This window comes from Canis aureus, chromosome 13 (assembly GCF_053574225.1).
Source record: "Canis aureus isolate CA01 chromosome 13, VMU_Caureus_v.1.0, whole genome shotgun sequence".
In the NCBI taxonomy this organism is placed as follows: domain Eukaryota; kingdom Metazoa; phylum Chordata; class Mammalia; order Carnivora; family Canidae; genus Canis; species Canis aureus.
Window position 1 is genome coordinate 67,824,761 of NC_135623.1, and position 24,651 is coordinate 67,849,411.

The 24,651-nt window shown below is 41.8% G+C and overlaps 2 long non-coding RNA genes across 2 annotated transcripts; one reads left to right on the plus strand and one right to left on the minus strand.

The window, feature by feature from the left end:
* Positions 1 to 421: 421 nt before the first annotated feature.
* Positions 422 to 13,591, plus strand: LOC144282657 (uncharacterized). Its single transcript, XR_013351156.1, has 3 exons — positions 422 to 1,086; positions 13,148 to 13,214; positions 13,442 to 13,591. It is a non-coding gene; the product is annotated as an uncharacterized LOC144282657 (long non-coding RNA).
* LOC144282658 (uncharacterized) lies at positions 2,277 to 18,281 on the minus strand. Its single transcript, XR_013351157.1, has 3 exons — positions 17,582 to 18,281; positions 8,319 to 8,411; positions 2,277 to 3,153 (listed from the first exon to the last, which is right to left on the minus strand). It is a non-coding gene; the product is annotated as an uncharacterized LOC144282658 (long non-coding RNA).
* Positions 18,282 to 24,651: the final 6,370 nt, after the last annotated feature.

The window sequence follows — 24,651 nt, forward strand, 5'->3', positions numbered from 1 at the left end:
CGGAGCTGCTCGGGGCTGCTCGGGGCTCGGGGCTGCTCGGGGCGGCTCGGGGCTCGGGGCGGCTCGGGGCTGCTCGGGGAGGCTCGGGGGCGGCTCGGGGCTGCTCGGGGAGGCTCGGGGGCGGCTCGGGGCTGCTCGGGGCTCGGGGCTGCTCGGGGAGGCTCGGGGCGGCTCGGGGCTCGGAGCTGCTCGGGGCTGCTCGGGGCTGCTCGGGGCTGCTCGGGGCGGCTCGGGGCTCGGGGCGGCTCGGGGCTGCTCGGGGAGGCTCGGGGGCGGCTCGGGGCTGCTCGGGGAGGCTCGGGGCGGCTCGGGGCGGCTCGGGGCTCGGGGCTGCTCGGGGAGGCTCGGGGGCGGCTCGGGGCTGTTCGGACGGCTCGGGGCGGCTCGGGGCTGCTCCCCAGGAAGTCCAGGAACCGCCTGGCTCCGCGGCGGCCGAACGACGGGCGGCTCTGCCCACCTGCGCTTAGGGGCGCGGTGCTCCCGTAGCCCGCTGGGCGGCGCTGGGCCCCCGTGGGTAACGCGCTCCTCCTCGTGGTCGGGACGGCGCGGGGGCCCGGGATGGAGCCCGGCTCGCGGCCTGCGGCTCACTCTCTTTCTGGCGCATGAATAAATAAATATAAGCAAATAAAATCTTATATAAAAAAAGAAGGAAAGCGGAGAAAGGAGATACACATTTATCAGCTGTCCACTACAGAGAGGTATCAGTGGCTGTTTTATAAATGTTGTCTCATTAAAGCCTGGGTTGAAAGTACCCGCACTTCACGGGAAAGGAAACCGAGGCCCAGGTAAGCCAGGGGACTTGGCCAAAGTCACGCAGCCACACCGGAGTTACAGGGTGTGCAGCCCCCTGGGGGCTTACCCCAAAGACACGGGCAGGGCAACGCCGGGACCCCTGCACCCCGACGCTCACCGCCCCGACGTCCACGGCAGCCACCCTGGGGGGGAGCCTCGGGGCCCACGGACAGGTGATGGGCAGAGAAGCGGGGGGCTGTGGCGACAGTGGGACATCCCTCAGCCACTAGAAACGACAAATACCCACCATGTGCTTCCACGTGGAGGGACCTGGACGGGATGATGCTGAGTGCGGTAAGTCAGTCGGGGAAGGACAGACATCATATGGCCTCATCACTTGGCCTCATCATATAAATAATAGTGAAAAGGAATAAAGGGGAAAGGAGAAAAAATGAGTGGGAAATATCAGAGAGGGAGACAGACCCTGAGAGACTCCAACTCTGGGAAACGAGCAAGGGGTGGGGGAAGGGGAGGTGGGGTGGGGGTGGGGGTGACTGGGTGACGGGCACTGAGGGGGCCCTTGATGGGATGAGCACTGGGGGTTATGGTGTATGTTGCAAATTGAACACCAATAAAAAAAAGTATATGCAGCATCAAAGTCATGGTTTTCAGGATAAACACGCTACCCAGACACCCACAACCGCACCAAAGGGAAGGCAGGTGTTTCCAACGAGAGACAAGGTTTTCAGTTTTCTGAAATTATTATTATTTATTTATTTATTTATTTATTTATTTATTTATTTATTTATTTATTTATTTATTTATTTATTTATGATAGTCACACACAGAGAGAGAGGCAGAGACAGGCAGAGGGAGAAGCAGGCTCCATGCACCGGGAGCCCGACGTGAGACTCGATCCCGGGACTCCAGGATCACGCCCTGGGCCAAAGGCAGGCCCTAAACCGCTGCGCCACCCAGGGATCCCAGTTTTCTGAAATTATTTTAAAATTACCATTTTAGGAAGTAATAATAAGGTTGCTGTGTTGTCTAGAAATCAATGTCGCACACTGATTCTTTTTTTTTTTTTTTTAGACCATTTTCTTCGCTACTGCCTTTATCTAAATCTTAGATGGTTGAGGATTTTTTTTTTTTTTTTTTTTTTGGTTGAGGATTTTAAACTAAATGCAAAGCAATATGAAATGGGTTCACTGTGGGGCACTTGGGTGGCTCAGTTGGTTGGGCTTCCAACTCTTGCTTTCAGCTCAGGTCATGGTCTCAGGGTGGTGAGGTTGAGCCCTGCTGGGGCTCTGGGGTCAGCATGGAACCTGCTGGAGATTCTCTCTCTCTCTGCCTCCCCCCCACTCCACACTTGCGTGTGATTGCTCTCTCTCTCTCTCTCTCTCTCTCTCTCAAATAAATTTATAAATAAAATCTTTAAAGAGACCCGTTTCATTGCAGATTTTGAGTTCCCATTCATCCTTGTAATTTTGCAGCAGCTATTATGTTCAAATGGACTCTGTAAATTTTAGGAATCCTCATTTTTTGCTTGAGAGAAAGATTAAAAAACTTTTACATACTAACACAGCCACATACTAAAGATAGAAGAATCATTTTATTTGATTCTCTGCTTTGGGTTGTCTTAGCCCATCAAGAGAAAGTTAAGGAGGGAATGGAAGTTGCTTCCTATCAATAGAATCTATTGGAATATTTATCTCTGCCCCCCTCCACACAGACGCACATTTCCATGCTACTCCTGGAACGTCAAGGACTTGAAGGTATCTGATGACTGCTGCAGGAACCCTAGCGCTTGTGGTGGCTTTTTCAAGTACACACCCCCATTAGCTAAATAACAGTGATGAAGTCACTCAAAAGCAAAATTGCTTGGAATATAGGCATTGTAAATACTCTCTTTTGCTTCAGCTGTTTATAAACAACTTTCAAGATTTCCTGCCTTCTGTTTCTGAAAGGAGAAGAAGAGGGAAGTGATTTTCCAGTATTTGAAACTTGGTGTTTAGATTTAGATGTTGGTTTAATCTCATGTTTCTGTAGTGTCTTTGGTCTCGAAAAGAAGGCTTAGCTCATTACTGTTACTCCAACTCATCTCCAACTCCTCTAATAGGATTGGAGAAAATGGGATGATTTGTTTTCATGAAACAAACATTTCTGAGCTTTTGTGTTCGCAAGGCATGTTGCTAGATCCTACACAAGGAAGTGTATTAGTCTGCTGACAAAGTATAGACTGGGTGGTTTAAGCAATAGAAACACTGTCTCACAGTTCTGGAGAAATCCATGGTGTTGGCAGAGTTGGTATCTCTGAGGCCTTTCTTCTTGGTGTAGACGACTTAGATGGCTCTCTTCTCCCCGGTCCTCACACGATCTTCCTTCTGTGCACATATGTCTCTGTGTCCAAATTTCCTCATCCTATAAGGATCCCAGTTATACTGGATTAATTAGCTTTTTGTTTTGTTTTTTAAAGAACGTATCTTTAAATACAACTACATTCCGAGGTATTGAGAATTAGGACTTCAGCATATGTATTTTGGGGGGCACAGAATTCAGTCCATCACAGGGAGAGAGTGAGAAAGAAAAGTACTCACAGAATTTCCAATCTTGTGAGATGCAAAGAAATAAACAGGAGATGATGATTCAGTGTGATACATACTATAACGGTGGTTTGGAAGGGAGGCTTCTAGTGGAAAGTGATATCCAAACTAACACTCGAGGTATGAGTAAGGGCTGGCCAGGCAAAGGGTAGTCAGAGGATGGTGGTGGTAGAGGGGGAGGTTGTGAAGGAGAATGGGAGGATGTGGGGGGGGAAGGAGAATATTCTAGGCCGAGGGAACAGCCCACAAGTGGCTCAGAACGAAGGGAAAGAATAAGCAGCTTGAAGAACTAAAAGTAGTCGTGTGGCTGGAGACAAATAAGAACAGCTCCAGTGTTACGTATTTGTTATATGTAGGCACGATGCCAAGGAGTCTGCACACTTTACCTCGGTTTATTCTCACGACAGCTTTGTGAAGGAGATGCCCCTTCTGTTCTGATGTTACAGATAAGAAAGTAAAGCACACAGAGGTCAGGTAAAGTGCTCAGGGTCACGCATCCGAGGGATAGAACAGCCAATTAGTCTAACCTCGGAGAGAGCATGTTGGATTTCCGGCGTCGGGGTGAGTGAGGTTGTGTCCTGGGAAAAGCAGCAGCGGGAAAATGAGTGAAGGGAGAAGATTTGAGGGGAAGTTGAAGAGAACTAGAGAGAAAAAAAGGAGCTTTGAGCAGTAGGTGCCACATCAGTAAGGACCTTGTCACCTTACTAGGAGTTGAGATTTTATTCTACAGGTGTTGGGGACCCGTGGAGGGATTTAAAACAAGTGAATAAACTTCATAATAGAAAGATCATTCTGGATTCTCTGTGATAAACAGCTTTCGTATATGTGTGTCTGGGGGACTGGGATGCGCATGTGGCCTGCAGGAAGCCTGACCGTATATTCAGGGACGTCAGATAAGAGTCTGGCAGAAATGCACACAAGATCATTGGTGGTTGATCTACTTGGAGTTGGAGCGCTATTGGTTGGAGAGGAGTGGGAGCAGGCAAAAGGGAGGCAAAAGGATACTCAGGTGTCTGACTGGGGTCACTGACGTTGTTGGTCGCGAAGACAGAGGTCACAAGAAGAGAGATGGTTTTGGAGAGAGTTGGGATGACTTTATCCCCGTGAGATGTGGGATAAGCAAGCAGAAATGTTGAGTAGGTAATTGGATGCATATTTCTGAAGCCAAGGGAGAGAGATCTGGGCCAAAGATTTAGGTTCAGGAGGTGTCAGCATATAGGTGGTAATTAAAGGCCCTGAAAAGGATGAGATGACAAGAAAGAATGTTTAGAGCGAAAAAGAAGAGAGCGCAAGATAAGACCTTAGGGATGACAACACTTCAAAAATGGGCGTGTAATAAATGGAGCAGCAAGGAACTGTGCTGTCGAGGTAAAGTAAGCTGAGTCTAGGTGAGAGTGTTTCAAGGAGGTAAGCAATGTTCCCACGTTGCTCACTGCTGTTGAAAGTTAACTCAAAGAACCAAGCCACATCCATATTTAGCAACAAAAGGGTGTGAGCGATCCTGGCAAGAGCAATCCGACGCAGCTGTGTGAGTGAAGCCGCATCATCTACATCTACGGTATGAAATAATCACAGGACGGAGAACTGGAAACAGGTGACTGGGACAACTGGTTTAAGAAGCTGGGCTGTGAGGGGTAATAAGAGATAGGGTACTAGGTTAAAGACGAGTTCTGGGTTATTTTAAGAGGAAGATGTGGAGATCATCTACATACCGATGGAAAGAATCAGGGGGGAGGTGAGGATATAGGAAACAGAGGAACACATGATAGAGAAAGATCCTTGAGGCAAAGAGCGCGGGGAGAAGCAAGCTCTAACTTGGTGGTAGAAAGATGCCTGAGAGACTACGGTGGATGATTACACTGGTGGCCTCAGTGGGCCCTACGGTTCTTGCGTAATCCTTTCCCACACGGACTCTTAGCTTAGATATGTGACTTGTTTGGGCCAATTGTACATTAACAAGTGTGATGCAAACAGAGGCTCTGTAAATATTTGTATATTGGGGCTTGTGCTCTTGGAATGCTTCCATTTGAAACATTAAGCCACAACATAAAGAGGCCCAACTATCTTGCTCGGAGGAAAGCAAAAAGAGAGCCATCTGATCAGCCCCCAAGCTGTTCCAGCCATTCCATCTGAGGTGTCAGGCATGTGAGTGGAGCTATTTTGGATTTTCAGCCCCATTCAAGCCTCCAGATGGCTGCATCCAACACTGCATGGAGAAGAACCACCCAGTTAAGTCCAGCCCAAGTTGCAGAATTGTGAGCAAATAATTGTTTTATTTTAAGCCACCGAATTTTGGGTTGATGCAACAGATAACTGAAATGGAGATCTATATGGGGAATTATGCTTCTAATCTGGCATAGCGAACTAACAGATCGAACTTCCTGCAGACAACAATTATAAACTACAGAAAAAATAGAAAAACAACTACCTGTAACGAGTGGACAGGAGCAGGAGGTTTTAGCGTGAGTTGAAACTTGAAGGAAGAGACTATGACAGCATGAGTTTCCTATTTATTTGCAGCTTTTCCCTGAGTTCAGGCCACAGTCATTTGAGGGCACATGGCAGCTGAAACACCAGTGGAAAGCTAGCGTATTTCTGATATGAAGAATAAGTTTGGGGCAAATAGGGGGCACAGAGAACATGAGGAAGAATCTCAGAAAGGCAAGAGCTAGAGGAGGGAGCCCAAAATTTTGTGCACAAATTTTGCCCAAGATATCCAGGCTGACTCCCAAACTATGCCTGGTGTCAGACTGCAAGCGGGGCAGCTAACCATGAAAGAACAGAGGTGAGACTTGAGCTGCCAGCTGCCACAGGGGAGACAAAAATCTGCAGTTTGAGTCAACCAAATTCATTACCTGCTAAAACAAAACTGGCAACACTGTTAAGAGAAATATAATAAAATCCAGAGTCTCTATAACATCTGTAATCTCCAGGACACAATCTAAAATTACTTGACCAGAAAAAAGAACCAGAAAAATGTCAGCCACTCTCAAGGGAAAGGCAAACAGCAGAGGTCATCTATGAGATGACTCAGGTGTTGGAATAAAAAGGACTTTAAAGCAGCCGTTACCTAGATCTGGGTGGGAGTTGCAAGGTTGAAGAAGGAAATTGGGGAGAAAGAGGGACAAATGGCCTGGACAGGCAAGCTCTTCCCTTCCTCTGCTAGGCTCACAGAAAACATCTGATTGTTCTTTCACTCTGGGTAGGGTAAGTATCTTGGCAAGGGCAGGTGTACTTTCTTGAAAAGGCCTCTATTAATAGAAAAGTTCCTGCTTCAAGGAAAAGGAAAATGGATGAAATTTGAATGGCAATCGTGCTTTGGGAGGAGAAATCTAGAGCAGCAGCATGATAGGGATCCGAAGAACCAAACTGCAGCCTAGTTTAAAACCATCAATTGATTGTATAATCTTAGGCATATCATTTCGCCTTTTCTGAGCCTCAGATTTTGTCACCTGCAAAATGGGGATATTAATAACACTTGCTCCAAAAGATTGTTGTACAGATCAATTAGATAAATACAGCGTATGTTTAAGTGTATTTTGTAAAGTATTGTGTTTATTTATGTTAGTAAACGCAGCACCCCAAAATCAGTGCAAGATATAATAAGGGTTTTTATTCGGAAGAACATTTGGGAATAATGAACAATAACATAAAAATAAAATGACAAAAATAAAACATGAAATAAATAAAAATAAATAAAAATAAAATGACAAGGGGTGTCTGGGTGGCTCAGCCAGTTATGCATCCGACTCTTGGTGTCGGCCCAGGTCATGACCTCGGTGGGTATGAGATGGAGCCCTGCATCAGGCTCTGCATTCAGCACAGAGTAGTCTTCCTGAGAATCTTTCCCCCTCTGCTCCTCCCCTTGTTCGTGCTCTCTCTTTTTCTCTCTCTCAAATGAACAAATAAAATTTTTAAAATAAATAAAATAAAATGACTGTTTTTGGCAATGTTTTCTGTTGGAGCATTTTAGAGACTGTTCTTTTCTTTCCAGCTATAAATCCAATTATAGAAATAAAATTTAGGTATGGAGAATCGCAGTTAACTTTAAGTGTATTTTATAAAGGAAATTCAGGTCTTAAAGTCTAAGACATCTCCTGTACACTGTATTTTTTCACACATTCTGATATGGTGCTGTGGTTTTAATGTTTTCGTGTATTTCCTGATAAAATTTCAGCTTATGAAAACATTACCTACCTGTCCCTCTTCATCCATATTTAAAAATCATTCAAAAGGAAGCAAAAGGAAGTGAATTTATCTTAAGTACAATTTTACCAACTACCCGCTTAATCTAAGAACATTCAATCCAAGAGATTTCTTTTGCAAAGTGGTAAAATGTCAATACTCACTGACATTTCTATATGTATGTCTGCTGCTTAAACACTGAGATTATTATAGGAGTGACTATAAAGTATTATAAACACCCACTTACTTCTGTGGTACGACCCAGGCAGCACTTACACGCCCTTTTTATTCACCCCAGATTGGAGTAGTATGAATGTCTGAAATTTTGCCACCAGAAGATGGCATAACACTTTGTCCCTTATTGAAATGAAACTCTTTCTAAAAGGAGAATGTGTAAAATTTCCATCTTAATTTGTAGCTTGATATGAGTGAGATCTTTGCCTGAGAACATGGTGGGAGGAGGAAGAAAAAAAACAAAGGTACTTCTCTTCTGCAGCACAGACTCGTGTATTTAAAAGCCTATTAAATACTGTCAGTTGAATGTCTAAAGGGCACCTCACACTTAAAATATCCAAAAAAGGAATTCTTAATTTTCTATCCTTCTCCATGGATTTCTCCATGTTATTGAATAGAAAGACTCTTTTCAATCAGTTTTTAAGGCCAATAAACTTGGACATAGATAGCCCATGATTAAGCCATGAGCAAATCCTATGGCTTTATATTTAAAATATATTTAAAAAATCTATTTCCCATTATCTTCTCTACCCCTCCCTTATCTAGACCATAATTACTTCTCACCTGGACTATTTCAGTGGCTTTCTAATTACTTTCTCTGTTTCGATCCTTGTCCTCATCCCAATCTCTTTTCTACATATCCAGCCAGAGCGATCTCTGAAAAACAAAAATAAAATCATGACACTCCTCTGCTCAGAATGCTCACATGGCTTGCCATCTCACTCTGAATAAAGCCAGAAGTCCTTACTACTGCTTTTAGGTACTTCAGTCGAGGAGGTTCTAGATTTATACCCACAAATTTCATACAGGATCATGACAGTCCTAGGGGATTTGGGCAAGGCATTTGAGGTCACATACCCTAGAATTGACATATGAGGCAAAACCCAGAACCTCCAAATTTTAACATTAGAAGGAGAATTTCTAGGGAAAGGGTACATAGAACTAACCAAACACGCTTGCCTTCTTTAATTTGACTTTAATTTCGGAATCTCCCTGCAACTTATTTTACTCCTCTCACCACCAGGCTGGTACCTTCATTTCCCATTTTTTTAAAAAAATGTATTTTAATTCCAGTCTAGTTAATATACAGTGTTCTATTAGTTTTGGGTGTACAGTATAGTGCTGCAGCACTTCCGTACAACACCCACTGCTCATCCCAGGGCACTCCTCAATCCCCGTCACCTATTTCACCCATCTCCCCACCCCTGCCCCCCACTTTCTGGTAACCATCAGTTTGTTCATCTATAGTTTCTTGGTTGGACTCTCTCCTTTTTTCTCCCTCTGCTTGTTTTGTTTTTAAAATTCCACATATGAGTGAAATCATATAATATTTGTCTTTCTCTGAGTTATTTTGCTTAGCACTCCACTCTAGCTCCATTGATGTCATTGCAAATGGCAAGATTTCATTCTTTTCATGGCTGAATAACATTATATATTATATATATGCATACACACGTCTTCTTTATCCATTTGTCTATCAATGGACACTTGGGCTGTTTCCATAATTTGGCTATTGTAAGTAATGCTGCTGTAAACATCAGGGTGCATGTATCCCTTTAAATTAGTGGTTTTGTATTTTTTGGATAAATACCCAGTAATGCAATTGCTGGGTCATAGGGTAGCTCTATTTTTAACTTTTTGGGGAACCTCCACACAGTTTTCCACAGTGGTTGCAGCAGTTTGCATCCTCACCAACAGTGCAACAGGGTTCCTTTTTCTCCACATCCTTGCCAACACCTGTCGTTTCTTGTGTTGTTGATTTTAGCCATTTAGCCATTCTGATTTTCGCCATTCTGTGGTGATATCTCATTGCAGTTTTGATTTGCATGCATGTCCCTGGTGATCAGTGATTTTGAGTATCTTTTCATTTGTCTGTTGGCTAGCTGGATTTTTTTCCTTTGGAGAAATGTCTGTTCATGTCTTCTGCCCATTTTTTACTTGCATTATCTGGGGGGTTTTTTGGTGTTAAGTGTATAAGTTCTTTATATATTTTGGATACTAGCCCTTTATCTGATATGTCATTTGCAAATATTTTCTCCCACTTTGCAGGTTGCCTTTTAGTTTTGTTGGTGGTTTCCTTCACTGTGCAGAAGCTTTTTATTATGATGTAGCCCTAATAGTTTATTTTTGCTTTTGTTTCCCTTGCCTCAGGAGACCTGTCAAGAAAAATGTTGCTACGGCTAATGTCAGAGACATTGTGCTCTCTTCTAGGATTTTTATGGTTTCAGATCTCACATTTAGATCTTTAATCCATTTGAGTTTATTTTTGCATATGGTGCAAGAAAGTGGTCTAGTTTCATCCATTTCATGTTGCTGTCCGGTTTTCCCAGCTCTGTCTATTTAATAGAGTTTTTCCCATTGAATATTCTTTCCTACTTTGTTGAAGATTAATTGACCATATAATTATGGGTTTATTTCTGGGTTTTCTGTTCTGTTGCATTGATCTTTGTGTCTATTTTTGTGCCAGTACCATGCTGCTCTGACTACTACAACTTTGTAATGTAACTTGAAGTCTGGAATTATGATGCCTCCAACTTTGCTCTTCTTTTTAAAAATAGCTTTGGCTATTCGGGGTCTTTTGTGGTTCCGTATAAATTGTGGGATAATTTGTTCCAGTTCTGTGAAAAATGTTCTTTGTATTTTGGTAGGGATCGCCTTAAATCTGTAGGTTGCCTCGGGTAGTATAGACATTTTAACAATATTTGTTCTTCTGATCCTTGAGCATGGATTGTGTTTCCATTTCTTTGTGTCATCTTCGATTTCTTTCATCAGTGTTTTATAGTTTTCAGAGTAGGTTTTTGACCTCTTTGATTAAGTTTATTCCTATGTATCTTATTATTTTGGGTACAACTGTAAATAGGATTGTTTTCTTAATTTCTCTGTTTGTTGCTTCATGATTTGTGTACAGAAATGCAACAGATTTCTGCACTTTAGGTTTGTATCCTGCAACTTTATTGAATTCATTTGATGGGTTCCAGCAGTCTTTCGGTGGAGTCTTTAGGATTTTTTTCTAAAGACTATCATGTCATCTGCAAATAGTGAAAGTTTTGCTTCTTCTCTACTAATCTGGATGCCTGTTTTTATTGTTGTCTAATTGCTGTGGTGAGGACTTCCAGTGCTATGTAGAATAAAAGTAGTGAGAGTGGACATCATCGTCTTGTTCCTGACTTTAGAGGGAAAACTCTCAGTTTTTCCTTGTTTCCTAATTTTGTAAGTGGAGATGATAATGCTGCCTATCTGATGAGTTGTGGTAAACTTTCAGTGAGTTAGTATATGTAAAATACTTAGAACAAATCCTGGTTCATAGTCAGTACTCAGTGAAGTTTAGCTGTTACTACTAGAACAATTCTATCTTAGTACCTAACCGTACATAACCACTGCGTTCATTGGTCTTCTCTCAAGCAGTTGCTAATTCCATTTACTTATCCATGGCTCATAGGCATTTGTTTACATGGACAAAGATAAAGTCTAGGTCACATTTATCCCAAAACGTTTTGATGAGAAAGTAATATTACCTAAACTCTCCGTGTACGTATTGGGTTAAAAGTCATTACTTAATCCTCTACCTGTAAGTTCACTCTAGTTTTGGATGGGAACATTGATACAATTTTAATTACTTTTCTTAAAGATTAGTAAATACTATTTCTAAAGGATTCATTTTCATGGTGTTTTCTGAAGAGTCTTTGTTTGGAATAGAAACAGACTTGGTGAAAACTTAGTACTTGGCTGCCTGTGAATCTCCGGCTTAGCCATCACACCTCACTGAGGACACGCCATCCTGTCATTCGGTGATATGGCGAGAATTTAGAAAGTTCATGTACCACTTGCAGAACAAAGAGAAATGTAAGCCCTGTGATCAGCAGTTAGCAAGCAAAGGAGAACAAGTGTGTTGTCAGAGAGATAAAAAGGCCATTTTGTCCTAAGGACCATTAATAATTTAGTTTTGTTCTAAGATTTGTCTTTGCGATTTCCATGGAAAGCTCAGGATTCTAGAAGGATGATAACAGGCTGGATCCACTCTGGGGCAATTATAAGGGAGATCAAGTATGGGTTCTTTCTTACCCCCCTGAGGACTTTTGTTCTTTTTGACACTCCTCTGTCTTCTTTCTTTTCCCTACTCCAGTCTGACCCCCTACTGTTCTATCTAGACCCCAAACTCTAACACTACCGTCTGGCTGTCCAGGACCTCTCATGATATATCGTGCATTCTCTGACCACTGCCCACTTTCTCCCCACTATGCCTTCCCCCATCAACTGTCCACATTGAAAGGCACCTATACTTTCCCATCGTATTTTCTTTCCTCACATCCTTGTAAGCGATTGCTGCTCACCAGCTAAGCTAACTAAAAGAGTGAAAGGCCAATAGTGGTTTTTATACAACCTTGAAGTTTTTATTTGCTATTAATGGGAGTTTCCAGGCATGGCAATGCTTTAAGTAAAGGACCAATTTCTCCAGTAATAGAGTTAAAGAGACATTCTGGGATGGCAGTTGGTGACAGATTTCCTTTTTCTGTGTTATATCATCAATACATTTAATTTTATTACATCATGATCTAACTTAAATATGTATTACTCACTAGGGATGGATTTTTGTTGGTGTCTTTTGGTTTTGGTTTTATTAATTTTTATTTGATTTAATTTACATGCCATGAAATTCACCATTTAAAATATACAATTCTGTGATTTCTAAAAATATATTTACCAGGTTGTACAACCATCACCACTATCTGAGTTCAGACTGTTTTCATCATCGCAAAAGGGGAAATATTTTTGAATAGGAAAATCTTTCAATAGCATGCCTCAAAACATGCCTATTTTACTATGTAAGACTGTGCCTAGAAAAATAAGTGATTGGAACGCCCTTTAGAAGATTTAGAATTGAGTAAGAGGACTATTTAAGGCAATGACAAAATAATGTCTTCCTACAATTGGGTGGGTAACACTTACTAATTGAATTGATCACATTTACAATTGAATTGATTACATTCCCGAGAACATGACAATGCATGGTTTGCAAGTATTTTGCTCTGCTAGAGACAAGAAAGCAGAAGGCATCGAGGCTGTAGGGGAGAAGATGGATCCTTTCCTTATCAGTTTAAAATAACCAGCATTTGTTTACTTACAGGTAGGGTCACAGGAAAAGGGATTTGGGTGATTGTACTGTTTAGAATTCTCTTGTCGCAGTAGTGGAAACCAACCCTAGCCAGAGGTAAAAAGGTAGATAAACAGAGACTGATTTTGAGAGAATTTATTATAAAGATACAGGCAGAGACTCGTGCCAGAGGACTGGAACTAGAACCTGCAGCAACATAATGAACCAAGGAAGTATTTTGTACTATTTCTCATCTACTACCTTCTTTCTACTTGCTGACCAACTTTCTCTGTTTCCTAAGGCACAAGGCAAAAAACCTACCTGCTGACATGTACAGGATTTTTATTGGCCTACAGCTCCAACCCCTGGTGAGGAAATTTTCCAGTTTCCAAGGGTTGAGGCTGGCCTCCTTTCTGACAGGTGTCCACAGCAGAATCAACCTGTTGGGGGTCATTTAGGTAAACTTCAGGGGTAAGAAGAGGAAGAATGAGTTCCCAGAATCAGAGAAATGTAGGCGATCAGATTTCACTGTACTGATCTTGGTGGTCTCTTCCATCAGATTGAATAAGATTGTTTCTGTTTGAAATTCTTGCAGTTCCCGGAACACCTGGGTGGCTCAGCGGTTGAGTGTCTGCCTTCAGCCCAGGTCGTGGTCCCAGGGTCCTGGGATCAAGTCCGACGTCGGGCTCCCTGCATGGAGCCTGCTTCTCCCTCTGCCTGTGTCTCTGCCTCTCTCTGTCTCTGTGTCTCTCATGAATAAATAAATAAAATCTTAAAAAAAAATTCTTGCAGTTCACCACCCTTACCATCACCAGCCATGAGAAAAGAAATGCACCCACTACCTTGTTTGACAGTTAATTCCAGTCACACTTCCATTGTCCAGTGTCTTACGTCCAACTTGAAGAGAATGGTGGAGCTTAATTATACAGGACAGAAAAATATACCACAGGGGGTCTACCCAACCTCGCCCTTCAATGCACTGCCCCGAAGTCTGACGGGGAACTAGCACCGAGAAGATAACACAGGCTCTGTTACTGACATAGTCTCAGATATCCTCTAGAGCTTTCCATCCCCTCCTTTAAATAATGAAGAGCTATTGGGATTTGAAGCCAAATGTTTCTGTTTCCAGCTATAAGGCTGCAGAAAACAGAACAAAGCTCTTTGTAAACTGTGCAAAAAAGCATTATTCCTGATGTTCTAGTAATGGTACTTAAAAATAGGCTCCGGTGGTTGTTATACTTTGCCTTAAAAAGGGTTTTAAGAAGGATTCTATGAAAAACAAATGGCCAATAAAAATTTATGAGTGCAACCTTTTGTTAATAAAACAATAAAGGAAAAATAAAGCAAAAATCATTGGTCAGTAAGTTGGCAATAAATCTAGGAAAGCAATCATTGTTCATTATTGATGCACATGTGTTGATATGGGCACTGTCAGGTTCCACGGATGGGTGAAAATTGACAAACTTTTAGAGGTAAATTTGGCTCTCTGGATCAAGTGTTTGGGGTTTTGTTTTTTTTTAAGCTTTTTTTTTTTTTAAAAGGAATTTATTTCCAAACACACACACAAATATGTACAAGCATGTTCATTATGATATTGTTTCAATAACAAAGATCAAAAAGAAAGAAAAAAATTAAAATGTCAAGTAGAAGAGGATTCAGTGGTAAGTAAATTAAGACTTAGTAACACAACAGGGTACCGTGTAACTGTTCTAGATGATGCAAAGATGGGGCACCTGGGTGGCTCAGCGGTTGAGCACCTGCCTTTGGCTCAGGGCCTGATCCCGGGATTCTGGGATCGAGTCCCGCATCGGGATCCCCAGGAGGAGCCTGCGTCTCCCTCTGCCTGTGTCCCTGTGTCTGTCATGAATAAATAAATACAATCTTTAAAAAAATAAATAAATGATGCAAAGATATTCATATTGCTCCAGGACTTATATACAGAAAGTGGAAAACTCGCAAATGTTCAATAGTAAACAAGTTGATAAATGAAGTGTGGTATGCCCATAAGATGAAGTATGGAGAGAAGCTAGGAAATGATGTTAAGTGAAAAAAATAAGATTCAGTCTGTTACCCCAAATGCATATATTATATATATATATATATAGAGAGAGAGAGAGAGAGAGAGAGAGAAAACAAAACTAAGGAATTGCTCTACCATTTTAATAGTAGTTATCTCCCACGCATTGAATTATATAACTTTTTATTTTATTTATTTATTTATTTATTTATTTATTTATTTATTTATTTATTTATTTTTTCAAGCGCACGAGGGTTTATTAGCAAGCTCGAGCTTGGGTCCAAGTATACCCAACACAGTGGAGCAGGGACTTGGACCGAATTATATAACTTTTTAAACTCACTTTTAATACTTTCTGGATTTCCTATGTAGATCCTTTTGTATATAGATCATATGTATTGGCTTAATAAATAAAAAAATAATAAATACATTAAAATGGAAGTGCTATTCCGCTGCCTCTAAGCGTAGGGCACTGCCCGTGATAGCACCACTGATGGTATCTTTTAGAAACTATCAAAGATGATCTCCCAGCCCTCCCTCCTGAGTGAAAGCTGAGCTCTGAGGTCTCTTCATTCCTGCTTCCCTTACTCGTTCCCCTGGGAACCACAGAGACTTGGTGTCTAGATGCAATCCAGCTTTGTACCGCCACACCTGGTTTCTACCCTGTGCTTCATGTTCGTATAATATTGGCAATGTATTAAGTACTTACAGAATGTCAGGCACTTGCTTTCACAGGCATTAACTCACATACCTTTTTTTAGAGATTTATTTATTCATTTGAGAGAGTGAGAGTGGGCGTGCAACCAAGGGGAGGAGCAGAGGCAGAGAAGCACAAGTAGACTCTCCCCGCTAAGCAGGGAGCTCGGGCGTGGGGCTTGGTCTCATGACCCTGAGGTCACCACCTGAGCCAAATCACGAGTTGGATGCCTCGCTAACTGAGCCCCCCAGGTGCCCTGTCTCATGTACTTTTTGCAATAACACTATGGGATGGCTATTTCTAAAGGGGAAATTAGAGCTCCAAAGGATCGAGTGATTTCCCTAAGGTCCTATAATGAGAGGGTGATAGGACCAGATTTCGAATCCACATCTGCTGTGACTTCAAAAACAGCGTGTCACTCTCGACGACCTGGCCTGTCCCTGCCACTTGACCTCGGCTCGCACGTCTTGCAGACCCTGCACCCTCACCTCCCTGCCCCCCACTTCAGCCTTACATTTAGCCACAACCTAACTGGAGTTGCCAATCTTGTGCTTGATCAGCAATTACCAATTCTCTTTTGAGGCCAAACTACCTGAAGTTTTTCTCTGCTCCTGCTTTTCATTTACCCCAGCTCATCATCCACGTCGCCTCCACCACACCTGAGCAGCCAGCTGAGCAGCTCCTTCTGGTTCTTTCTGTTAACCTTTTGGGGACCACCATGCTCATCTATCTTTCCTACCCCTTACTTTCCTTTGACTGTTTCTTCTTAAAGGATTTTTTTTTTTTTGCACCTAACATGATGCTATGCATATATAATACATGTCCCTTCGATGCTTTTTTGATTAGGAAGCCTGGGTGGCTCAGTGGGTTCAGCTCTTGGTTTCAGCTCAGGTCCTGAGCTCAGGGTTGTGAAATCAAGCCCCACATCAGGCTCTGTGCTTAGTGCAGAGTCTACTTAACACTTTCTCCATATCTGTCTTCCCCTCTCCCCAGTGCTCTTTCTTTCTTGAATATAAATAAATAAATAAATAAATAAGTAAATAAAATCTTTTAAAAAAATTACTTCTTCAATTAAATTCAATCTTGTTTGCCTAACGATCATCATTCCATTATTTTGCTGTCTCTTGGAGTTGTTCTTTCCCTTTACTAACCACCATCTCTTTTTAGCAATACACTCTGTCTTCACATCTTCACTAAAATTTTCCTTTCTCACAGTTTCTGGGTGCCTCAGGTGGCTAGACGTCTGACTTTTGATTTCAGCTCAGGGCATGTTTTCAGCCCCTCATTGGGCTCTGAGTTCAGCAAGCAACCTGCTTGAGATTCTCTCTCTCCCTCGCCTTTTGCACCTTGCCCCACCCTCTCTCTCTAAAATAAAGAAATAAATAAAGATTTTAAAAAATTACCCTTTTTTAAAAAAAAATATTTTACTTATTTATACATGAGAGATACAGAGAGAGAAAGAGAGGCAGAGACACAGGCAAAGGGAGAGCAGGCTCCATGCAGGGAGCCAGACTTGGGACTTGATCCCAGGTCTCCAGGATCAGGCCCTGGGCTGAAGGTGGCACTAGACTGCTGAGCTATCTGGGCTGCCCAAAACTGCCCTTTCTTATCCTCTATGGTTTCCTGATTATCAAATAAAAAGGTTTGTTTATTTATTTATTTATTTATTTATTTATTGGTATGTTCTTGTCCTTTTTGATCATTTTGCTACATTTAACAGCACTTCTATCTTTCTGCTCTACCTTGGCCTAAGATTGGAGATACTATTATTTTCACCTTTCTTCTCCTCTTTCTCCTTCACAAACATTTCCCCTGTTCTTTTGTGATGGGCTCTCTCTTAAAAATGGGCTTTGGCTTTGCTGCCTTTTATAATCACATTTAGAATACTGTAGTTCCAACACCCTGCCATTCTCCAACCATCTTTTTGTAGCCGTATGAGTGCTTTTAAGCCTAGAATTGCCTCCATTCAATAAGAAGTCAGCAAAAGCAAGGAGGATGCGTGCTGGACAACCGAAGCTTACCAGGCATAGTCCACGAGGCTGTATTTGCAAACTTGCAGATCTTATGGGGTAGATTAGTGATTCCTCTTTCCTCTTCCTACGTTGGCTGATGCTCTGCTTTGCTGAGACCTTTACTATCTCCTTGATTTCTCCCGCCTGGCTGGAGTTCCCCTTCCGGCTGCTTCTGGGTAGACCTCCCCAGTGTTTTTCATGCAAGGGCAATTCTCAATTCTCCTCATTGTCATGATCACCAACTAAAGAAATGGCTTTCAGATATAAAGTTCTAGCAGTCGCTTCTTACTTGTCTCCAGGTTTATACCACCGACTCCTCATAAGAAGTTCCACTTGATCATTGACACCTGAAGTCTTACGTATCAGCAGCTGGCTGGGTCACCTTTAGCCGCCCCCCAGCATTCCGGCGGTTACTGGCCCTGCTACCAGTCTGGCACACTTGATAGGAGCTGTTGGCAGGTAGCTTCTGATTCCTTCTTCACCCACGGTCCGACTGGTTCTTTCCAGGGTCTTGAGAACCTTCCAGTGCTTGCTACTTCTGATGTTCACCATCTTTTCCGTCCAGCCCCACTCCCCTTCATCCCAATACGCTCATTTTCCATTTCTGCTGATGCTGAATTCTTCAAATAGCCTCCCTTCAGCACAGTTTTCATCATGGCGTTTCCCTTTTCAGAGCTCTGCAGTGGCATTTGGTGGGCCCAATCCTCGCAGATACAAAACCCTGCAGCCAAATCGAGCCTGCTCATTCACTTCCTCTTCTACGAGCTTCCCCAAGCTTATTTCATGTTCTTTCTTGTTTCGGTTCTGCTCCATCCTAAACCATCTACTTGCCTTCGCTCGTACTACCACACAAATACTGATTTTAGGAAAGATCAAGCCCATGCATGATCTCTGCCCGAGTGATCCTGGCGGGCAACCCCGGAGTCGGCCGTCACAGATCCGCGTCCCGGCTGTGCCATTCGCTAAGGTCATCTTGGTTGGAGCTACCCCCTTAAGCGCATAAGATAAGATCAACAGTACCAGTGTTAGATTTGTTGTGACAACCCCCCACCCCCACCCAAAGTAATGCATGTGAGAAAGTGTTTTTTAAACTGCTAGGCAATGTGCAAGAATAAGGAGAGCTGGGGGACATGGACACCGAAGTACCCAGAGAGCTGCTGGGGGCTCCCCTTTCATGTGATCTGACTTCCACTGGAGAAGCATATATCAACCAATTGTCTAATCTAAAAATTAAAAGCAAACTCTTGAATAAAAACATCTGACTTGCAGATGTCACTCTGCTTGGTCCCTGCCTTTTACTTGAGAATCTGTTCTTTGCTCAGCATCTTGGTTCATCATGACAAGTAAATCTTGGCTTCTTAAGCGTTGGCAAGCAAAACTCTCGTCTCTGAGGATATTTAAATCTTTCTTGGCTCATGATCATTTCCTCTTGGGTGTTGAAACGAAATGATGCCTTCCAGCCTTTCTGAAATAGAGCTGTAAGAGAGACTCGTGATGCTCTCATTTTGACAAAATGGTCTTCATAAATCACAGATGTAATGGGCTGTGGTCATACTTAAGAGCTCTTCAAGACCTCTCGAATCTCCGGCTTTAGGTTTAGAGTCTAACTATTTGGCTTGTTTTTCCACCTCTTTCTTTTCTTTCTTAGTGTCAATTAACCGAGGATACTTCCCTGATTTTTTTTTTCCTCTGTTATTTTCCCAGTGCTTGCATTTTTTCCTGGTAGTTTTGACAGACCATCTGTCAAAATTTTGCTGGTTTCACAGCAGTTTCATGCTGTTTCTCTCTCTCTCTCTCTCTCTTTTTAAATTGCACAAATAATACACAAATAAATTCTCATTGCAAATGGTTTGAACAATACATAAGTTTATAGAGTAACATATTCAGGTTCCTATTCGCCTCAATCCCATTCCTCATTCCCTCCCTAGAGGTAACCACCACTGTTATATTTTGATGGATATCTGTATTAGTCATGGTTCTCCAGAGAAACAGAACTGATAGGATAGATGTAGATATAGATATAAGAGATTTATTATAGGAATTGGTTCACACGGTTAGGGAGGCCAAGATGTCCCACAATCTGCCATCTGCAAGCTGGAGAACCAAAAAGCTGGTGGTATAATTCAGTCCAAGTCTAAAGGTCTAAGAACGGGGAGTGAGGACCAATGGCATAATTGCCAGTCTGAGTCCAGAACCCCAAGAACCAGGACCATTGATGTCTGAGGGCAGGAGAAGATGAATGTCTCAGCCTAAGCAGAGAGGCCAAATTTACCCTTCTTCTACCTGTGTGTTGTATTTACATCCTTTCTGAGTTGGATGATGCCCGCCTGCCCTGGTGAGGGTGATTGATCTGCTTCACTCAGCCTACTGAGTAAATGCTCATCGCCTCCAGAGACACCCTCACAGGCACATCCAGAAATAATGTTTTCCCAGCTCTCTGGGCATGCCTTAGCCCCATCCAGTTGATGCACAAAATTCATCATGACAGTATCCTTCATTTGTCTTTCTATACATGTATATACATCATGGACATACATGTTATGTAAAAATGTACAGAATGTATATCATGAAATACATACTATTTAAAAAATATTTTTAAAGTATTTTTTACATAATGCATCTATGACGTACTTTTTAAAAATTTAATAATCTTAAAGAAATTTTCATATCAGTACAAGGGTATTTACCTCATTCTTCTAATAGTTGCACAGTGTTCTATATGTGAATAGGCCATTATTCCTTTGTGTATTGAGCCTCATCGGCTTTTGAGTATTGTACAATGCAGAAAACTGTCCCAATAAAAATCCCTGAACCTACATGCATTTAAGCATACATATCTGTAGAATAAATTCCTAGAAGCAGAAGTGGGAGATTGATAAATTAGAATGTAAACTTGATCGTCATCAGGGATTTTTTAAAAATACATATTTTGTTCAATACCGAACGCTGAGAGTCTAAATTACAGTGTAGCATATAGTAAACACTACAAAAACACCTGTTGAGTTGAAATAGAATCTGCATTCTTAATATAATGAGAGTCATTGTATTAAGAAATTAGGGAGAAAATCATTGTTACCTTCACAAATGGTGAAAAAGCATTCATAAAATGTAACACACATTTCTGATTTCAAGGCAAGTAGTAAAACAAAAGCTTAATATAGTGGAAATAAGAGAAAACTTCTTAGTTTGATAAAAAGAATATATCAGAAAGCCATAACCAATACCATATTTCATGACGAAATAGAAGTATTCTTGTTAAGGTCAGAAACCAAAGTGGAGGGGCACCCGGGTGGCTCAGTTGGTTAAGGGTTTGCCTTCAGCTCAGGTCACGATCCTGGAGTCCTGGGATCAAACCCCAGCACAGGCTCCTTGCTCAGACGGGAGCATACTTGCCCCTCCTCCTGCTCCTTCTCTCTCGCTCACTCTCTTTCAAATAAAATAAATAAAATCTTTTAAAAAAATGAACCAAAGTGGGCCCTGGTAAGCACTTGCACCATTCAACATTGTATTAGATAGTCCAGACAATTCAATAATGCACGAAATTAGGTGGGATTATTAGAAAGGAAGAGATAAACCTGTTATTTTCCAGAAAGATGATTGTCTCCTTGGACGATTCAAAAGAGAAATCAACTTTAAAACAATTAGAACCAATTAGATTGTTTAGTAAGATAAGCAGAGACCAGACACAAATCCAAAAACCAACATTGTTCTTATACACCATTAATAGCGAATTGGAATGGTAAGATTGAAGAGGATCTAAGACATCTCTCTACTTGATTCCCAGCAACCACTTTCCATGGTCACAACCAAGACACCCATCTCAAGAACTATGTCCACTTCTGAAGCTTTGCTTTCAGACACTCATTCTTCAAACACTACTTCCTATTTTTTTCAGCTCAGTTGCTCAAGTAACCTCCACTCTTCACCCTTTCATAGGCACCCAGTCTCTGGATCGTAACACAGCCTCAAGTCTCTCTCATCCCACCTCTCTCCTTGCTGGTCTAGAGTCCACTGCCTTGCATTTTACTGGCTCACTTGTAGACGGTCTTACCCACTTGCCGCTCTCCCCACCCTCGGCATTCACCTGCGGCGGGGAGAGAGAGTGTCGGAATAATTCTGATTGGGTTTTCTTTTGCCACCTTGGGCATTTTTGGACCACACAATCCGGGTAAACACTTACACTTTAAACTCATGTTCACAGACCTCATAGACATTTGGTGCTGCCTATCAGTCCCTCTGTGTTCCCTACTGGCCATGTTTCCACTCCTTGAGATGATTCGGTTGTATCTCCTACTCCGTGTTCAAACTTTCTGCACTCCTTCCTGGTTATTCATTCTTTTTTTTTTTTTTAAAGGTTTTATTTATTCACTTGAGAGAGAGACAGAGAGACAGAGCGAGCATAAGCAGGACAGGCAGACAGAGAGAGGGAGGAGCAGTCTCCTGGCTGAGCTGGGAGCCCGATGTGGGGCTCGATCCCTGGACCCTAGGAGGTGACCTGAGCTGAAGGCAGATGCTCAGCCATCTGAGCCACCCAGGCGCCCCACCTGGGTACTCATTCTTGAGACGATGCTCTCCCTGGCACTTCATTGTGAAAATAAATTCATTGAGAAAATAGAAACCATCAGATTTCAAGCTTTTCATCTTTATGACACCTAAACTACAAACCTGCCTATTTGGACTTACATTTTTTTTTCTTCCATCTGGTTCCAATGGAGTAAAACTCTCTCCCTCTATCATAAAAAAAAAAAAAAATTGACATGTGTGGTATAATAAAACTGAGTAAGTTGATACTTCTTAGTTGTGAGATTATCTATGCTTCTAATTGAAACGGAAACTATCCTTTCCTTTCCTTTCCTTTCCTTTTTCTTTAAAAAATGTTTAGTGTAATAGGGTTACTTGAATTATTTATTTCTGTGGCGATTAGATAATTCTCATTGACTGCAGTATTGAGTATAGGCATGGAACGTTTTAATCCTTTGAGAACTTGGATATATCGCAATAAAATTAAAAAAAAAGATGTATTATTTATTTATTTGAGAGAGAGAGCAAGCAGCGGAAGGGTTGGAAGGAGGGAAACTAAGTAGATTCCCCATTGAGTGCAGAGTCTAGGGGGGCAGCTGGATCCCACAAACCTGACATCATGACCTGAGCTGCAATCAAGGGTTGGACACTCAGCTGACCGAGCCACCCAGGTGCCTTGCAGTAAAACTTTTCATAGTTATAATTTAATGGGTTAAAAAAGTCCTTGTCCTATAGTTCTCTGTAGATGGGCCAAGTGTCTGGGAATTGCATGTAATGTTATTGGGAGACTATCTAGACATAATTTGACTATGGAAACATGATATAATTCAATTGGGCTTTGTCTTTTACAGATTGGTTTTTATGGAATATAGCAGAATCAACAAGAAATAAAACAGAAGTTGTTCAAAATAAACTCTAGGGACGCCTGGGGGGCTCAGCGGTTGAGCATCTGCCTTCGGCCCAGGGCGTCACCCCGGGTCCTGGGATCGAGACCCACATCGGGCTCCCTGCGTGGAGCCTGCTCCTCCCTCTGCCTGGGTCTCTGCCTCTCTCTCTCTCTCTGTCTCATGAATAAATAAATCTCTAAAAAATAAATAAATAAACTTTCTAGGAAGAGAATTTTGTATTCCATTTAATGTAATTTTCCAATGATTCTAGCTATAATTTAGTTTTGTTTTCAGATTATCTTTTGCCTGGTTTGGATCTCTGGGGTTGAACAACACTGAGATAACAGTTATGTGTCCAAGGACTTCTGAAATTGGAATTCGGCTCTAAGACAGCCTTAAAATACAGGAATATGCAAACAAACAAACAAACAATGGTATGAGCATAGGAAAAAAAAAAAGGAAAATTCAATTCAAAAGGAGAAAGTTAGAAAAGCATTACCAAAGAACAAACTTGGACAACTAATAACTTGCCCATTGGATATTATTATCTTCAATGAAGTGTCCACTGATTCAGCTAATCAGACTGGGTCAGATTTGTGGTTGTGTTCCTGAGGGAGGATGGGATTTCTTGATCTATTGAAGAGAGTTGGGGTTTCTGGTGATACTGAGAAGGGACAGAGAGAGCTCTTGCATACATTGGAGGCAATTCCAGATACCTGGGTTGAGAATCCAGAAAAGAAATGAGAATTCAAAGAATTTGACATTTTATGGGACAACACAATAATTAAGACACAGAGTTCAATGTGACAAGCTACACTATGGCGTGTTGAGGTTAATGTAAAACAGAAAAACTTCATTAACTGAAGTGGAAAAATAAGCTCTCCTAACAGGCCATACAGAAGGGACTTAATTTAACTAGAGATAAAGTGAAAACATTAACACGAATCCATTGTTCGTTTTAAGGGATCATTGCTGTTATTTTAGAGAGTGTCTCCTCTGATGTCATCCTACCTCCTTGCAACAGTCATGTAAGACAATCATTAGATGTCTAGATTCATTTTTATGCGCGATTTTGTCTTTTTTATCCTCTAATGTTGTTTTCTGTTTAAAAGAACCAGAGCTTTTCAAAATCTGATCCAGTGTCCTGGGGTGGAAAAAACTCAAGGCGAGCCTAGAACTTTTTTTTTTTCCCCGGAAAGCAGATAGTTTCAGAGGCATCTGGGTGTTAAATAGATAAAGAGGCCAGCCCGAAGAGAGGACTTTTAGAGACACCTGGAGGAGCAAGGACGGAAGCAACCATTGCATCAGTTACTATGGTTTTAAACACCACCTTGTTCTTAAAGATTTTGAATTCTTACATTTATTTTATGTTTTGGTCTTCAGCTCAGGCATTCTGGAATTACCTCCAAGAGATGCAGGTCCAGGGGAGCCTTCCTCAGGGGAAAAAAATCCCACAAATCCAACTGTCAGTATGATGAGCAGAATCAATAGACAATTGAAGATAATAATATGAGATAAGCAAATCATTGTTCCCAAGGTTTTACTTTTAAAACAATGCTTCTCTAACCTTCTCCTTTTAAAGTGATTTTTCCTTATAAATATGCGACTATTTGCATATTCATCTATTTTAAGGCAGGTTTAAGACTGAATTCCAATTTCATAAGCCAAGTT